This window comes from Rhincodon typus, chromosome 2 (assembly GCF_021869965.1).
Source record: "Rhincodon typus isolate 14 chromosome 2, sRhiTyp1.1, whole genome shotgun sequence".
NCBI lineage: Eukaryota > Metazoa > Chordata > Chondrichthyes > Orectolobiformes > Rhincodontidae > Rhincodon > Rhincodon typus.
This window is the reverse complement of record NC_063333.1, coordinates 76418067-76433431: the sequence shown is the minus strand read 5'-3', so window position 1 is coordinate 76433431 and position 15365 is coordinate 76418067.

The following is a 15365-nucleotide window of genomic DNA, read 5'->3' as shown; positions in this document are numbered from 1 at the left end:
AAAATAGCTAGCACTGTTGTTGTTAACTGCACATTTCTTGACAACTTTGTAAACTCAATGAGTTAATGCACCTTTTATGCACAAGCATTCTTTCTCATATTACTATTTGCTTTACCTCCACCAGAACAGAAAAATATAAAATATTTCTCCAGCACTGTACACTCTCACCCACACACTTTCCCTCATTCCCACCCATGCAATCTAATCATCTTTGCTCATTCCCCATGGCCCTTCATGCTCCATGCCAACTTACTTCTACCCACTACCTCAATGCCTTTACTTACCATACCAACTCATTTACTATCCTGGATGATTGCAACTTGAATGACACACAAGAATCTCAACACCATCGAAGAAAGAAACACCCACTTGATTGGCACTCCATTTAACTCCTTCACCATTTGGTCTAATTAGGTGAAGAGCCTGACTTGGAATGTTTGTTTTTGTTTTAACATTGGTAGTTTTTCATATTTCTGCCCTAAAGTAAACCAAATTTCTTGGCAGTGCAGTTGAAATATTCAACAGCACTCAGATGTTTGAGTGAGAGAATAATAGTTGAGCATAAATTTGTTGAAGCATGTCAGAAAATGTCTGAGGAAATATAAAGACCTACAATATTCAGCAAACAAGAATGGCATGAGTGGTTCTTAGTCTAACATTTAACTGTTTCTAGACTTCAACAAAATGCACAGCGATTGAGACACCTGTGTCTTTGTTGGTATTAACTTCTTTGTATGCATGCTCTGAAAATTTTTTCTTACTTCCCCCCAACCCCAGTTTCTTTGCATAGGAACATGGGATTAATTTGATACATTATTTCATCTATTAGCATCCAGAGTGACATGATCATTCATTGTACAGTAATTTTTTTAGTCACATCTGTCATGTTATCTTGGCTGCTCACATTAAGTTACTCTGGTTTTCTCAGGACTATCTTTTGCATTGTAGTTGTACCTGTAATTAATGGTGTTGCTACACATGAATGGAAGAACAACACATTGTTTTAATATAGTTCCTCAACTTGCATTTGTAATATAGAATGCTTATTTGTTTCGGAACATATTATGCTCACACTCCCAAAATACATAGGATTACAAAATAAAAACAAAATTAGGTGGAGATGCAACTCAACTGAATCTTTCTGCAAATTCTGTTCAAATTCACTCTATATAACAGTGTTGTCTTCACAATGGAGTTTCTGAAGTAGTGTTTCTTTTTTCATATTTTTCTATTCATTCATGGGATGTGGGCATCGAGTTCTTATTTCCCAACCTTGGCTGCCCTTGAAGAGGTGGTAGTAAGCTGACCTTTTGAACCACTGTAGTTGATGATAGTGTAGACAAGGTAGAAGGGATTGAAGGATTTTAGCCCCATAACATTGCAGGACTGGCAATGCCCAAGTTAGGATGGTGTGTGGTTTGGAGGTGAACATACAAGTGGTGATAATTCCACGCACCATCAACTTGTTGTCTTTCTAGGTGGTAGAGGTCTTGGATTTGTCGAAAAGGCTTGGGGGCTATTGTAGTGCATCTTGTGCACCATGTACTTCTGCCACGGTGCATCGGTGATGGAGGGTGTAAATGTTGAAGGTGATTGAGCGCATGCAATTGAATGGGCTGCTTTGTGGTGTTGAACTTCTTGAGTTTTGTTGGAGCTGTGGTTAATGACCTTTCTAACAGACTTTAGTGAACCAGATGTGTTTTTATGATAATGGTTTCACGGTCGCTATTGGGTGATCTTTAAATTCCACATTTATTACTTGAATCCAAATTTCACCATCTGCTGTGGTGGGATTTGAACCCGTGCACCTAAAGCCTGACTCTCTGGATTGCTACTCAAGTAATGGTAGCACTTCCCCACAAATTTGTTCTAAATTGTAGTGTCATGATATTGTAAATATGAGCAAATTGTGCAGAGGTTACTGTTGGAAGCAAATGAAACTTGCAACAACTGAAACATAAATGATGTGCTTTTAACATCAAAGTTACAGTTTCTGCACCAATAGCATATATTGGTTAGCACATGATTCCTGTGTAATCTTCCTCATAGTATGTGGACATACTGGTCAGGAGAGGAGTTGAATATGTACTTTGGAACAGTTTCATGGTAAAAGACTCTATTAGCATTCCAAAAATGCTAAATAATCAAGTATAAGGAACTTCTTCTGTCACATATATGAATTTGTGAAATTGTTTACTGCAGAGGGCCATAAAGGCTGGGTCATTAAGTATATTCAAGGATTGGGAAAGACAGATTTTTAATCATTAAGGAAATCAAGGGTTATAATGAAAAGGCAGGAAACTGGAGTTGAGATTTATCGGTTCAGCGATAATTTCATTGAATAATGGAACAGATTTGATGGGCTGAATGGCATACTTCTGCTCCTATGCCTTATGGTCTATGGTCTCATGGAATGCTCAAGAATCTTAAGTTAAATTTCCTCCATGCTAATTTAACAAACATTATTTCATTGTGGAACAAGCGGGAAGAATTTTTCAGTATTGGTATTCCTGCAGTACTAATACGGGCAAGCACGATGGACCAGTTGGTCTTATCTTGTTCTTTTTTATGTTTATATACAATTGTAGAAGACTAATGACAATTTCTAGGTTGGGTGTTTGGAATTTAGAGTCAGTCCAAACATCCTGTTTGGTGAACACAGTTGCTGTCCACTTGCAGTTTCCAAAAATATTTCTCCCCATTGTACTACTCACAATCAGCTCAGATAGAAAATGAGGCAGAGAGGCTTATCACCAAATCCACAACCCACAGAATGCTGCTGAAATTCTCCCCAGCATCAGAGATCTCTGTCCTCTTGACTATTCTATCATGTATAAATGATGGCAGAGCATGAGACCAAGTCAATTATTCAGTAGCCCTTCTCTCTCTATGAGTGCCATTAATTCTTGCTGCAGATCAAAGAAGGATGTCACTATCTTTTTGGAGAGTGGTTGGAAGGTCACAAATTATATTATTGAAGAGAAAAGCCCAGATGATGTTCATCCCCCTCACTCTTCTTCCCTCAACTGATTGTAAATAAACTAAGGCTCCAGGAGAACTTCAAATTACACTTCTAAATGAAATCTTAAGGTTGCTTGTACCTTTTTCAGTGCAGCCCCTTCCTATTTCTGACATTGATGTTGCACTAGAGTCAAGTATTTCTCTCACAATAGTGGACTCCTTTGAGATGGAAATGCTGCTGTGGGCCTAAGCTGTAAGTATAATGAGCTCTGACCAAGAAAATAATCGGGGTCATGGCAGTGACATGCAGCAGAAAGAAATCCAGCCATAAGCCTCTACATAGTGAACTAGTTCTGAAAGAAAATCTAGTTTTGTCTTCTAACATTTAGTATAAAGAAACATGGGCACAGTATTTTTGGGGTTGTGGATAGTGAGGAATTATCAAAGGAAACAGCAGGATATAGACCAGTTGAAAAGTTGTGCTGAGAAATGGCAAATGGAGTTTAATCTTGACAAGTGTGAGCTGATGTGTTTGACGTCAAATGCAAGAGGAAAGTATACAGTAAATGACAGGGCCCTTAGGAGCATTAATATACAAAGGGAACTTGGGGTGAAACTCCTCTAGTCCTTGAAAGTGGCAACACTAGTGGATAAGATGGTAAAAAAAGGTGTATGGCATGCTTGTCTTCATTGATCAGGGCACTGAGTATAAAAGTTGACAAGTCATGTTGCAGTTCTGTTTGCTGCACTACAGGAAGGATGTGGAGGCTTTGGAAATGGTCCAAATGATGCCAGGTTAGAGTGTAGATCCCTGGTTGGAGAGATTTCACAAACTCAGAACATAGGACATAGAACATAAAACAGTACAGCACAGTACAGGCCCTTCGGCCCACAATGTTGTGCTGAACTTTTACCATTAACCTAAGTTCTATCTAACCTCCACCCCTTCCTTATACTATCATCCATATGCCTATCTAATAACCGCTTAAATGCCCCCAATGAGGCCGACTCTACTACGCTCTCCAGCAATGCATTCCACACCCCACCACTCTCTGAATAAAGAACCTACCTCTGACGTCTCCCTGTATCTACCTCCACTCACTTTAAAACTATGCCCCCTCGCAATAGCTACCTCCACCCTAGGAAAATGTCTCTGGCTGTCCTCTCTATCTATACTTGGATTGTTTTTGCTAGACCGTTGGAGGCTGAGGGTCCATCTGACAGAAGTATATAAAATTATGAGAAGCATGGATAGAGTGAATAGTGGAGACATTTCCCAGGGTGGAAATGTCAAATGCTATGGTGGCATAGGTTTAAGGTGAGAGGGGAAGAGTGCAACGGAGATGTGTGAGGAAAGTTTTTTACTCAGAGGATGGGAGGTGCCTGGGATGTGCTACCAGGGGGGGATGGTAGAGGCAGATATGATAGCAATGTCAAAGAGGCATTTGGACAGATAAATAAACAGGCAGGAGATAGGGGGATATGGACCAAGTGTAGGCAGATGGCATTAGTTTAGAATGGCATCACGGTCATCATGGTTGGCAGAGGGACCTGTTCCTGTGCTTTACTGTTCTATGTTCCATTTTCAATGTCTACATGATAAGTGTTTTCTACAATAACTGGATCTGCAGTTCTGTATAATCTTGGCTGCTGCAGTACATATACCATCCAATTCTATTTGGCCTGACAATTAATGGTTGCTTACCACAGTGAGCTGCCACCATTCTTGTAACACTGGAGCAGAGGAAAAGAAATCAAAGTTTTGAAAAGATTTCAGAAAGTAAACAATGAATGATTGTTTCCATTCTTTGGTCAATGAGTCATAAGGGCCATTACTGTAAAACAAAAACAGAATGAGGAAACTCGAAAACAAACTTTAACTGTATGGAATGTATTACCAGCAATGCAGCTGACAGTATTAAAATATTTAGCAATGTGTGGAATGAACGTTTTTAGAAATATTAAATGGTATGGAGGAAATGAAGGGAACAGGACACAGGAAATAGTTGTCAATAAATAAATCACATTACTCTTCTCCTGGTCCCTTGAAAATAAGTACGAATAAGGAATCAAACTTTTTTTGTGATGGCTCTTTCAGAACCTCTTCTTGGATCATTTGGTACCTGGTACAAAGAGATAGAGACCATACAGCTCACAATTTGCCCATTTGCACTTCGAAATTACTGTAGAGGTCAGAAAATTTCTAAATGTCATGAACTGCATATTAAAACTGCCTCCTCCTGAAATGGCTGCAAGTATTGCATGCTCTGTTGGAGGTCTGATAGATTTATTGTTCAATTCTTGGGTTTCCGCCCTAAGATCCACCCCTCACCCCTTTATGTAAAAATGGACGGATGGACATTGCAACACATACCCGTAGTCATTCTGACAACCAAACATTATATTATAACCACATCGATTGTGAAATTTTAAATTTATTACAATATCCCAAGTGGATGTTGGTGTTCTGGTTAACCTCATATATGAATCCATGTTCTTTAAGAGATAAATATATGTTTAGTTCATACCATGCAGTTTCAGCACTGTGCTATTAAACATTTGCATCTGACTCACATTCTGGCATCAGCTTCAGAACACAGTGCTTTGCACACGCAAAATGACTCGCTTATCTCTGTGCTTTGCTGATAATCAATACGTGCTACATCTAATGTCATATAGTTTAGCATTGTGTCAAACTTGAGACATCAAGTTTCAGTATTAATATTTCGTTAGCTGCTGCCAAATATTTGCAAGCAAAATATTTAGTAAATTATGTGGAAAATTCAGAGGTTTTACAAACTGTGCCACATCTACATACCTCTGAACTGACATACTCTTTACTTACTGAACATAGAGCAGTGTATAAATTTAAAAAGAACATTCATACAATTCAGTCCAATTAACATGGGTGGTTTAATGTTTTACAGCTTTAATGTGATGATAAATGCTAGCTAATTGCTATATGAAAAATTATATCCTGTAAAGTGCCAAAGCCCACTGCAAGATCATATTCAAGGAACAAAGGGGAGTGGAAGAGTTCCATTAAATATATAGTGGAAACTTTAATGCTCCTTACTGCCTTAGTAAGGAGTGTACTCTTATCATCTGATTACAAAGTTGAATTCATAATATATTTTAGTGCATAATATAGTATCTGATAATGGTTCCAAAGGAGTTAATATTCATAGTAGATTGGCTCCACCCATCCTACTGAGGTTACACACAGTCTGTGGGTGAGGATGAGGAGTTCTACTCAAGCTTTCAGAGGGAGTAGATGTATCTGTGTCAACTCTAAAGATCTTGGTCATTATCCCTGACCAAGTGTAGCTGCAGTGTAACCAGGCTGTAGTCCAATAGGTTTATCACAAGTCACAAGCTTTTGAAGCATTGCTTCTTCGTCAGGTGAAGTGAAGAAATGCACACAGGCACAAAATTTATAGGCGTACAAATGGTGTGAGTGGAGTATCAACAGGCTGAACAATAAGTCTCTGCAGGTGATCAGAAGTGTCAGGAGGTGGGAGTAAAGTGTCAACAGCTGAATAGCAAGTGAAGCGATGACCTGTAATCCGATTCATTGAACCATGGAGACCAGATTTGAATCCCAGGGCACCAACATTTTCATGCACAATTTCAAGTAAGACTTCTTTGCTGCACAGGACCTCCAAGCAAATGACATACTCTAGATATAATAACAACATTTTCTTCCTCTGGACTTATGGCGAGGAATCACTGAAATGACTACACAACGATACCAACAAGTTTCACCCCACCATCAGACTTATCATGGACTACTCTTCATTCTTGGACACACACACATCTCCATCAAGGATGGACACCTCAGTACATCACTTCACCGCAAATCTAGGGATAACTTCATCATCCTGCACTTCTCTATCTTCCACCTTAAACATGTTAAGGAAGCCATCACCTACGGACAAATCCTGTCCATTTATAGGATCTACTCAGATAAGGAGGAATGTGACAGATACCTAAGGATGTTGAAAGATGCCCTCATAAGAATGGGATACAATGCTCAATTCATCGATCAGAAGTTCCAACATGCCGCAGTGAAAAACTGCAGTAACCTCCCCAGAAGACAGACACAGGAAATGACCGATAGAGTACCCTTCATCGTCCAGTATTTCCCCAGAGTGGAGAAACTACACCATGGTCTTCACAGCTTTCAACATGTTGTTGATGACAATGAACATCTTGCCAAAGTCTTCCCTTCATCCACACTCCTCGCCTTCAAACAACCGCCAAACCTTAAACAGGCCATCGTTCGCAGTAATTTCCCCAACTTCAGGTCAACGTCAACCACAACACCACACAACCCTGCCATGGCAACCTCTGCAAGACATGTCAGATCATTGACATGGACACTACCATCACACATGGGAATACCAGCCGCCATGCACATGTGACTTGGTCAACATTGTCTATCTCATATGCTGCAGGCAAGGATGCCCTGGGCCATGGAATGTTGGCGAAACCATGTAGACGCTACGCCAATGGATGAATGGACATCATGCAACAATCACCAGACAGGAATGTTCCCTTCCATTCGGGGAACACTTCACCGGTCAAGGACATTCAGCCTCTAATTGTCAGGTAAACATCCTTCAAGGCAGCCTTTGAGATACACAACAACACAGAATCACCGAGAAGAAACTGATAGCCAAGCTCTGTACCCATGAGGACAACCTCAAGCATGATCTTGGGTTCATGTTGCGCTACATGTAACCCCATCATACTGTTCTGTATCCGTAAAATCTTCCTTACTGTTCTGTTTTGACACCATCACCTTGATAAATTGTTATGATCTCTCAACGTTAATTAGTTTGTACAGTTTCAGTTTACTTGTTACTTGGGTAAGACCCTCGGCATGTGATTCTTATACAGTTGGTTCTGCTATAAAGTGTGTTCCAGCAACGTGAATTGGCTATAATGTGACTGACAAATAGTGAAACACTATTTCTAAAATGCAAATCTATGTTGCTATAACGCAATTTCATTGGTGCATGGAGCAGGATGCATCAACATCACATGATTATTTCTGACCTTATTGTTGATGTTTTGGAAGATGTTTTTAGAAAGTATTGCAGGGAAAAAAATGGATTTCAAGATTCTCCTCATCCTGGATAATACACTAAGCCATCCTCCCACCATTGGTGAGCTTTCTGAAAACATCAAAACGTTATTTGTACCCCCAAACACAACTGCACTCTTTCAACCTATGGACCAGGGTGCAATAGCAGCTTTTAAAGCTTATTATTTAAGGCACACTTTTAAGAGGCTGATTGCCAACTGAGCAGGGAAGGACAGTGTTCTTCAATTTTGGAAGAGCTTTAACATCAAGAATGCAATTGACATTATCATGGAGGCCTGCAGTGATGTCAGTAAGGCCTGCTTGCATGCAGTTTGATAGAAGCTTCTCCCAGATTTTTTTTCAAGATTTTAAAAGTTTTGATCTGTCAGAGAAGCTCCCAAGAATCAAAGAACATTGTATTGATCATGCAAAGCAAGTTGGATTTGAAGAAGTGGGTGAGTGAGTGAGGATGTTGAAGAGATAACAAGGTGTAGAGCTGGATGAACACAGGAGGCCATGCAGCATCAGAGGAGCAGGAAAGCTGATGTTTCAGGCCTAGACCCTTCTTCAGAAAAAATGTTGAAGAGATGTTTGATTCCCACAGTGAAGAACTCTCTACAGTTGATCGACAACAACTTGTCCCTGAGGGAGAAGTGGAAGCTGGAAATGAAGAAGATGAAGTCCAGGATGTAGCACCACAAGAACTTTCCACTTCTGTTTTGTCTTCTATCCTGAAGGAAATAGAGAAGCAGTTTCAGGTCTTAGAGGACAACAATCACAATACAGAACACAGCAGGGTAGCAGTTCGTGGAATATGATCTTATTTTACACCCTATGAACAGCTTCTTTGTGAAAGAAGAAAATGGGCAAAGCAGCAAAAACTGGATGTCTATTTGAAGCCAAACCTCAAGAAACAGTCAGAAGACAATGAACCACAGCCCCCCACTTCTGGATTAACTATTTTTCACCTTAAACCTGCACAACTGCATCTGAAGGTGATGCTGGTGGTGATGATGGTGACCTTCAGCCCCTGCCTTAACAAAACAGCAACCACAAAACCTCTTCCCCCATCGAGTCATCTTGACATTTTTTCAAGGTAAGGTGTTAAATTTACTTTTATTTCATTATTAGATATGAATTAAACATTTATACTATCCTTTGTGTTAGGCTTTTGGTCGATTATTGAGCAATTTTGAGTGATATTGTTTGGTGGTCAGCCCCTAAACCTGTTTTTCTCAAAGGCCCCGTTACTTCTATAGCGCGATTTTCTATAACGCGATGTTGTGCAGGAACGCAATTATCGCGTTATAGCAGAACTGACTGTTCTATCATGTTATTCCAGTTTTTGGTTTGTCTTCAGAACTACCTTATTTTTAATATTTTGTAATTATCTCTTTGCCTCAGTTGATCAGATTATAGGTCATCCCTTTACTTGGTATTCAGCTGTTGACACTTTACTTATAACGTCTGACACTTTTGATCACCACAGAGACTTATTATTCAACCTGTCGACACGCCATTCACACCATTTGTATGATTTTTTGATCTCCCTGCCTATTGATCTCTCTGCCTATAAATTGTGTGCCTGTGTGCTTTTCTTGACTTCACCTGATGAAAGAGCAGTGCTCCAAAAGCTTGCGATTTGGGTTGGACTATAACTTGGTGTCATGTGACTTCTGACCTTGTCCACCCCAGTTCAACTCCCACATCATAGTTATTGCTATCATACAATAAACCCTTTTCAATAGATACTCTACTTTGGTATATCCTCTTACATTAATCACTAGACAGGTCCAAGACAAAGTAAGGACATGAGAAGACTGGTGACAGTCAGCTACCTTAAATAACCCTAACCCAGTACCACACATGAATGGAAGTATCACCAGCTACCAGGAGTGGTCATCTTGGAAAATATTACACATTGTAAATGGAATGCTAACACTTTGTCTGAGTGCAATCATTTGCATATTAATATTTATTCCTTGCTACTTTTCTGAATTTCATGGCTATTCATTTTGTAAAATTTGAAAGGTATGATCACAAGACAGCTTTAGTAATTGATTATTTTGTGTACAATCATGTTGAAGATGTCAATAAGACTGGAAAATACTTAATTGCTATAATTAGGTTCATACAGATGTGAGGTGCAGGTGACGTTCACAATGAGAAGCAGGTTCTCATAAGCCTGTAAACTGCACTATGCTATGTGTCATCAAAAGATTGTCAGAACGAATTCATTTCACAACATCTGCATAATTTTACAGGGTATAGAAATGTTCTGTTACATTATTCTAATACGATTAAAGACCTATTAGTTTTTGTGACCATTTTTAAATACCTAGAGTGTTATAGCGCTCTGAGCTGCACTGCAGTCAGGTAACCAAGTAACAATGTATCAGTCCACAGTACATGTAATATGAGACATACACTCTAATTAAGTTCTACTATTTGAGGCTAAAAGTATGATCATTTAAAATGTCTGGGAATCGCAGGCACAACATCTTCTCATCTGTAAATTTTAGATTTTAATTTTTGATCATTCTTCCCATCATACTTTCATTTTTTATTTTTATAGACTTTAATAATGTTTCTATAACGTTTTATAGACTTTTATCAATTCCAATCCTTTTATTGCTTTTCTGTTCTGCTGTTTCTCTATTTCATTCTAATTCCATTGTCTGCCTGATACTCCCAACTTGTTTATAATTCCCTGATATTTTTCTCTATCATATCTGCCTATCATATTATTTTGATATCAAGTGCACTAACAGAAAAGCAGGAAGCTGCAAATGCTAGAAATCTGACATTTAAAACAAAAGAAGTTTAGAAGTACTAACCAGGTCTGGCAGCATCTGGGGAAAGAACTTAAACTAACATTTTGGGCCAGTGAACCCACTGATTTAATGAAGGTCTTCGACCTGAAATAGTAACTCTTTCTACAGATGCTGTTTGACCTGCTGATACTTGCAATATTTCCTGTTTTTCATATTGTGTTGACCTATTTATGACAGAAGAGATCAGCCTTGAATCAGATGTGATAATGTTAACTCAAAAAGCCCAGAAAAAAAGATGAAAATGGGTCAAAGTGAATGGAATAGAAGGGAAAGGCGGTGAGCTGGGCTGAAAGGCTTGAAGAGGATGGAGAAAGACAGTGAGAATAAAAGGGCAAGTGTACAATGTTTGCAGAATGAGATGGTAGTTAAACAAAAATGAAAAATAAACTTCAACAACAAAATATTATATAAATAAATAAATGCTTTGCCTTTGTCCAAAAAATTTCCATAGATTGGGACTGCCATAATGTTAAGGGCTTGGATGGGGGGGTGGGTGAGGAATTTGTTTCGTGTGTTCAAGAAAACTTTCTCAATCAATATATAGATGGCCCTGATAGAGAAGGGGCAAAACTCAGCCTCATCTTGGGAAATAAGACAGGGAAATAACTGAGTAAATGGGGAGCACTTTGGGACCAGTGACCATAATACTTTTAGTTTTAAAATAGCTGTGGAAAAGGATAAGCCTGATCCACAAGTCAAAGTCCAGAGGCTTGGAGACAGTAAGGACTGCAGATGCTGGGAGCCAGAGTCAATAGACATGAAGCTGGAATAGCACAGCAGGTCAGACAGCATCTGAGGAGCTCAAACCCTGAATAAGAAAGTCAACATTTTGGACTGAAACCCTTCGTCAGGACTGGTGAGGGGGAGGGAAGCCCAGAAGTAAATAGACGGAGGGGGTTGGGGCTGGGGGCAAGGTAGGTGGGATGATCATAGGTGGACGCGGGTAGGCGTTTATAGTGATCAGTCAGTGGGAAGGGTGGTGTGGATAGGTGAGGAGGACGATGGACAGGCTAGGTCAGGTCAGGGAGGCAAGAAGGAGGGATTGGGCTGAATGTGGGATAAGGCTGGTGTTGGAGGAATTTTGAAGCTGGTGAAGTCAATACTGAGACTATTGGGCTGTAAGCTCCCGAGGCGAAATATCAGGTGTTGTTCCTCCAGTTTACATTTGGCCTCACTCTGACAGTGGAAGAGGCCAAGGATGGACATGTCGCCGGGGGAGTGGGAGGGGGAATTAAAATGGATGACAACCGGATGGTTGGATTGTTTGGTGCATGCTGAGCGCAGATGCTCTGTGAACCGGTCCCTGAATCTGCGTTTGGTCTCTCCAATATACAGGAGACCACATTGGAAGCAATGGATACAATAAATCAGGTTGGATTAAGTGCAGGTGAATCTCTGCCGGGTCTGGAAGGATTGTTTGGGGCCTTGGATGGAGGTGAGAGGGGAGATTTAGGGGAAGGTGTTGCACCTCTTGTAGTTGCAGGGAAAGGTACTGGGTGTGGTGGAGGAGTTAGTGGGGAGTGTAGAGCTGACGAGGGAGTCACTGAATGAACAGTCCCTGTGGAAAGCAGACAGGGGTGGGGAAGGAAATATCTTTTTGGTGGTGGGGTCTTATTATAGGTGGTGGAAATGCCGGAGGATGATGCATTGGATTTGGAAGTTGGTGGGGTGGTAAGTGAGGACTAAGGGGACTCTACCCTTATTGTTGTTGGGAGGAGGGGGTTTGAGGGCAGAAATATGAGAAATGGAGATGCAATTGAGGGCATTCTTAATTGCAGAGGAGGGGAAATTCCGGTCCCTAAAGTCTGTTGTTTGTAATGTATATACATGATTTGGAAGACAAGGTAGCTAGTCTGTTTAGTAAATTTGTGGATGACACAAGGGTAGGGGAACTGTGGATAGTGAGGAGGATTGCCAGAGGGTATAGCAGGATAAAGATAGGCTGGAGACTTGGGCAGGGAAATAGCAGATGGTGTTTAATCTAGACAAATGCAAGATGATGCAGGAAGGAAATATACAGTAAACGACAGAAATCTTAGAAGCATCAGCATAAAGAGGGATCTAGGCACACAGGTTCACAGTTTTGTAAAATTGGCAACAGAAATGGATAAGGTGGTCAAGAAAGCTGATGGCATGCTTGCCTTCATCAGAGGGGATAATAAAGTATAAAAATCACCAAGTCATGTGGCAGCCATATAGACCTTTATTTAGGCCACATTTTAGTTATTGCATATCGTTCAGGTCACCAGACTACCACAAGGATGTGGAGGCTCTGGAGAGGTTACAGCAAAGATTTACCAGAGTGTTGCCTGGTTTGGAGAGTATTAGCTATGAGAAGAGATTGGACAAACTTGGTTTGCTTTCACTTGAACATCAGAGGCTGAGGGGTGACCTGATAGAAGTTTACAAAATTATGTGAGGCATTGATAGAATGGATAGTCAGAGTCTTTTTCCCAGGGTAGAAATGTGAAAGTCTAAGTGACATAGGTTTAACATAAAGTAAGGTAAGTTAAAGGAGATTTGAGAGGCACGTTTTTCACACAAAGGGTGATAAGTGCTTGGAATGAGCTGTCAGAGGAGGTGGTCAAAGCAGATACAACAGCAACATTTAAAAGGCATTTTGACAGATACATGAATAGGCAGGGAATAGAGGGATACAGACTGTGTAGAGACAAAAGATTTTAGATTGGAAAGGCGTCATGTGTTGCTGCAGGCTTAGAGGGCCTTTGTTCTTTTTCTTTGTTTATCTCTTGAGCCCTTGTCAGGCTGATCATATCCTGGATGAAAGCCAACCCTACAGCCCCTGGTGAAGTGCATCCTTCATGACCCATAACTAGTTTACCTCTTCCTCATTCTGCCATGTGCAAGATATTTCTGGCCTTGATTTTTAAATTGCTTTCCATGAAAGTCGTTACTAGTACTATATGACTCTTGATGGCCTTCATAATTGCTGGCGATCCAGCCCTACACCTCGGACTTTACAGCCCGCATAATGATTTCGTTGCCATGTCCTTAAGTTTCACGCACAGAGACCTGTGAATGTACCTATGTGACTAAACATGGACTACCTCCCCACACTTCTCCCATTCCTACCCTCACCAGCACCATCAACTGTGTGGGTGATTTTCAACTGCCCTTGTCAAAGGTTACTGAATGATGGAACCATCTTGGGATGTTGTTGTTGGAGCTTGAAGAGCATATTCATGTTTATTCTGCAGTGACTGTCTCCCTTCAGTGCAAAGCCCTTATCTGAGTGCGAGCATGATCATATTTATTTTTCACCCAGTCCAGAAACATATTCAAACAGATCGCTGGACCTCTCCCATTTCTAATGTATTTCTCTCTGAGTTCTTCTGAAAACCAGAAGCTGGTGTTTCTAAACCTTTTGTTTAACTTTTTCACCCTTCACCCTCCCCCTCTAAAATACACATTTCCGCTCATAAATGCGTTGATCTTCTCTTTTCCATTGACATCCGTTCTGTCCTTCTTCAATCCCTACTTCAACTCTGAGCCCTTTCACTTTCTGCCTCCATATTATTCCTCTTCCTCCGTTCTCATTCCCATCCAAATCCCCATGCGCAGCCTTAATCTTACATCCCTCTTAATCAGTTTACCTGTGTTTTCTCCTTTCCCAGTGTATTGAATTATGCCATTGTCTTGCACACAGTGAACATGCAGCTCTCACACCTCTTTGTCCCCATTCCTTCTCCCTAGCATTTTCCCTCTTCCCTGTGCTTTTCCAGTTTGCTTATTTCATTCCCCATAATCCTTCCAGTGCTCCCAGAAATCAGGCCCTTTTAAATTTCCAATCTCTACTGTTTGTTTTCACCCAGCCCACCCTTTTGTGAACCTTTCTGTCGAGTCCTGTCTTAAGTAGAGCATCCGTTGCATTTTAAACCCCTTTTGAGCCCACATTCTTGCCTTAATCAGTTGAGTGCAGTTGCTTTGCTTAGGCATGCTGGACGTTTTATCAGCCTTCACCCGTTACACTGCAAGCATTTAACTAAACAAGCAAGGCAGCCAATGACTGATGTGTCACATGAGCTCATTGACTTGGTGAGGCTTCATCCATTATTTTTTTTATTTCAAAAATATACTTTATTCATAAAATATATCTCATAGCCACAAATGAAGTTTGGCTCTGTACAGTAGCACATCAAAGAAACAAACGTTGGAGTTTGACTCTGTCCAAACAAACCAAAAAGGCATCTCTTACAAGAACAAGACTATATTTTCATGCATTTGAGGTGTCGGTAGGACCCAATAACTGAACAGAACACAATTTGATTTCCCATACACTGTAAGCATATAAATACCATAAGCGACACTGCATAGGTGTTAAAACCAAAAGAACTGTGGATGCTGTAAATCAGCAACAAAAACAAAGTTGCTGGAAAAGCTCAGCAGGTCTGGCAGCATCTGTGGAGAAGAAAACAGAGTTAACGTTTCGGGTCCGGTGACCCTTCCTCAGAACCCTCAGA